Source organism: Pygocentrus nattereri, chromosome 8 (assembly GCF_015220715.1).
Source record: "Pygocentrus nattereri isolate fPygNat1 chromosome 8, fPygNat1.pri, whole genome shotgun sequence".
NCBI classification, from domain to species: Eukaryota; Metazoa; Chordata; class Actinopteri; order Characiformes; family Serrasalmidae; genus Pygocentrus; species Pygocentrus nattereri.
Window position 1 is genome coordinate 8,290,001 of NC_051218.1, and position 4,165 is coordinate 8,294,165.

The 4,165-nt window shown below is 39.2% G+C and overlaps 1 protein-coding gene across 9 annotated transcripts in view; it reads left to right on the forward strand.

The window, feature by feature from the left end:
* LOC108412580 (anoctamin-1) overlaps nt 1–3,204 on the forward strand; it is a 93,055-nt gene extending 89,851 nt beyond the window's left edge. For all 9 annotated transcript variants that reach the window (XM_037540673.1, XM_037540674.1, XM_037540677.1 and 6 more), the window contains one exon: nt 1–3,204. This exon is cut by the window's left edge and continues 649 nt beyond it. The gene's annotated coding sequence lies outside the window, so the exon portion shown is untranslated.
* Nucleotides 3,205–4,165: the final 961 nt, after the last annotated feature.

Here is a 4,165-nt window from a genome sequence, read left to right on the forward strand (position 1 = left end):
AGACAAACTGAGACTGACTGATGATCAATGTTGGACGTTCATCAGAGTGACAGTCTGAACTGACTGCTGTGTTCAACATACAGAACATAGAACATTTACCTGAAATCAATGTGAGAACTTGGTAGGACTTCAAAGTGAATGATAAAGAAACAGATGACAGTCCATCTGGTGTGATTAGACCAATTAGTGACAAATTAACCAATTAAAATAAAAAGTAAACAGTTTTAGTTCACTGCAAAGGCTCTCAGACCGGTTGCCCAGATGCTCCGCATGTTTGCTTAGTGCCGACTCCCAGCACCAAGCGATTAGAACAAAAATATGGACCGGCTGGGGTTCCTGAGGACCATTTTGAGAACCACTTTGAGAACCAGTTTGAGAACTACTGCGATATGTGTACTGAAATACTGCAGCAGTGCATCTGCCAAAGTCCAAATATCAGATTAGACTCAAGGCTGAAGAAGCCTAGCAGGTCTAGAGTTCAGGGGGAACTAAAGCAGAAAGCAGCAGCTGAAGTTAGCAGGTTTAGTGTGTTTGAGAAGGAAAATCACCACATTTATTTTATTTAAATAAACACAGTAAATACAGAAAATCACACAACAAGATCCTATACAGATAAACTGACCAGTACAGTTCACCGCAAACTAATAAATCAGCTGCCCTTTCAGACGAAGCTGGACACCCCTGACCGACACTGCGGCGGACCACAAACAAACCAATGGGTCAGCTCTGTTACGTCTATTGCACAGCTGTCCTGAGTAGATCAGCAGACATATCTCATTATTCAGTCACACTGTACGTATGTGTCCCTTTCTCAAAGTGATAACGAGGTTTTGCTTGTAGGTTTTCATTTGTGAGAAAATGGAGTTCCTGGGCTTTGATTCTGAAAACTTTATTGTCTTTTCATGTAATTTTGTTTTCTGTGTCTCATCTGGCCCGATTCATATTTTCACATTAAACTCTGCTGGATTTTATTGTGATTTTAATTATGAACTAAGACGTTTAACTGAAGCAGCACACAGTTGAGTGAAAGGTTTTGAATATTTATATAAATTATTCCCATAAACAACCATTAATACTGTAATATGTGCTGATACTAAAACAAACCAGAAATATGACAGTGCAAGTTATTTTCAAACCCTGTTATTAATTCCATGTATTTTCATGAAAACAATTACTACTGCTGTTCTGATCTACTGTGGATCAGGTTTACTGTAGTTTAGATCTACTCCTGTTCAGATCTACTGTGGATCAGGTCAAGTGTAGTTTAGATCTACTGCAGGTCAGATCTAGTGTTAGATAAAAAAAAGGGCTAAATTTGCTCCTACAGTATTAAAAAGCTTGTATCTCAATTTCAGTTGGAATGTAATTGGAGTTAATTTTAGCACAATTACTTCAATAAAATATGAATGAAGAACCTTAACTTTCTGATGAACTGAGCCAAAACAGTGTCAGATGACTGAGATGTTTCTGAAGTGGAACAGATGTGGTGCTCCACACTAACAGGTTTAACTGCCATTCCATATATTCCAGCGCGAGAAAGTCCAGCACTGTGGTAGACATTAAGGTTCTAACTCCATAACATTAATGCTCTACCTACAAAGCGTTAAAGTTCTTACTACAAAACACCAGCATCCTAACTACAAATCAAACATCACAAGTACAAAATATTATAGTCTCAAATACCAAAATGAAGTCTTAATTAAAACATTGACATTCTGACTGCGATACATTTTGGTTCTTACTCCAAAGTGTTAAGGTTCTAGTTACAGAATATCATGATTCATTGCCATCATAACTCAAACATTAATTAAAAGTTAACGTTAATTATGAAATATTAAGTTACCGCTTCCTAACTGTTACGGTTCCAGCTACAAAACCTGAAAACTCCTAACTCAAAACCGTGAGGTCAAACAAGAGGTTGAGGTTCTAATTACAAAGTGTTAAAGTTCTAACTCCATGCTGTTTCAGAGCTGGACCAGGAATCCTGTTCTAATCTTTAATGTTCCTGACTCCAGCAGTATTTGAAATGTTCTAAACTGGTTCCGTGTTTGCAGGATTTGTGTTCCGTTTTTGTATTTTCTTATTTTTATATACAGTAAATAACAGTTCATATTTATATCTCTTCTGTGTTCAGTTAAATGGTTTTATTAGCAGGTGCTCAGTGTCCACTCAGCATGTTTGGTGAGAAAAGACTTTCAGAGTGAACTTTACACACAGCAGAGTGTCAGTCTGACCGGAGAACCGGAGAACCAGAGAACCAGATACATATCGCTCCTTCAGGAGAATAAATACATTTAAATCAGTGGATTGGTGGAGGGTCTGGGGTCTTTAGGATCGGTGGAGGGTCTGCGGTCAGTGCGGGGTTTAGGATAGGTGGAGGGGTTGGTGTCAGTGAAACTGATGACATTCTTATTCGACAGGTCACTAATGTCCCTCCACAGTACTAATTTGATGAAACTGAATCAGGCCGACAGTCCAGCCGTGATGATCAACATGCGGTTGCAGTCAGAAGTTTGGACACACCCACTCACAAAGGATTTTTACTGTTTTAAAACAGGAGTGAGAACAAAACTAAAAAAGTGTTCAACATTTCAGGTTTTTAATCTTAAGATTTCAGATTAAGATTTCAGAACTAAGATTCTGAAAAACATACTTTCAGGTGGATCCAAACTGTTGACTGTTTCCGTAGTGCAGTAGACGCTGAAATAGAACGCTTTAGCCCAGCAGCAGCACCTTTAGAGTGGGGTTGTGGGCTGGTGTGGCTGCAGGTTTACTTTTTCTGATCGCTGCAAATACTGAATGAAGGTTAAGAGCAGCTGATTAGAGCCGTTCAATCAGATGATCTTCAGCTTCTTAAGAATGAAAACCTGAAGCCACACAAATGCCCCAAAGCTCTGATCACTGCAGTATGAAATATTAAAGCTTTTCTCATCAGCGAGGACACTGAGTCACATCAGGAGGTACTACACTGTTTATTTTCTCTTTTTTCTCTTTATGAAGGAGATGTATGTTTACAGTCAGCACTGTCTGCTGGATCTGAAATACAGATGTTCCTCCTCTGCTCGCCTTATCACAAATCATGTACCCTCTTTTATAGGCTCTTTTATAGCTAGGCAACTGTTTGATAGCTGCAGACTGTAATGCACTACAATCCTATAATTCTATAGAATCATTTTAATGAAAATGAATAAAATGTGAAATTGAGTTGTGGATTTTTATGAAATGATTCTTTGGGAAGTTCCAGCAAATGCTTGAACCGGAGTCTGGAGGGCCTTTTAGAACCGTTTATTTACTGGTTTTCTCTACTGGACACCTGATGCATAATCACCGAAGAATGAACAATTTTATACAATATTAATTAAAATGTCCTTTTTTTAAGGGTGAAATGCAGGCGAGGTGCTGACCTGCTCATTGGTTTCACTTTTTTCCATTGGTTTCATGTGTTACAGTTTTAACCACCGTCGGTTATTAAACATGTTTATTATCCATTTCAGCAAAAATAGCAACAGCTGAAACTTTTACCTGATCGATGGTCAGAAAGATGAAACTTTAAATCAAAACTCTGAATGTTTGTGAGTTTTGGACAGACTGGTCAGTGTGAAGTGGTCCAGCTGTGAGAGAGCACAGAGGCTTTTACTGAGCGCTCACAGGAAGCACTTTTCAGAGTAAATTTGGAAAATGTTCCATCTCTCTTTCGCTCCGTTTCCTCCTGTTGATAGTTCTGACTAAACTGACGAACAAGACACTAAACAAACGGTCACTTTAGCTGGAAATTTGTTGCGAAGATCAAAAAGGCCTCAGTGTTTAAGAAGGTAAAGGAGACGTATCTTTTATTTAGTCTGCTTTTGTCCTTTCCTGGACAAGAGAACTGCGTTTATAGCCAGACCCCAAAAAAGGCCTCCAAATGCACATTTCACCTTCAGCAGCTCACAGCCACTAACTGACCTCTCAACACCTCAACTGCTCAGGTCACCTGGTCACCTCACTGGTCACTTTCCCTCTGTTTACTTCACCTGTTCAACTCTGTATTTCCCTTGGTCTGTTCGGCTGGTCAACTCACTGGTCACTCCTGGTTGCCTCACTTCTTCACTTCACCTGGGTTTTTTACACAAATCAAGCCAACTTAATAAGCTTGGCTAATTTCAGTAAATGCAGCTAATCTGTC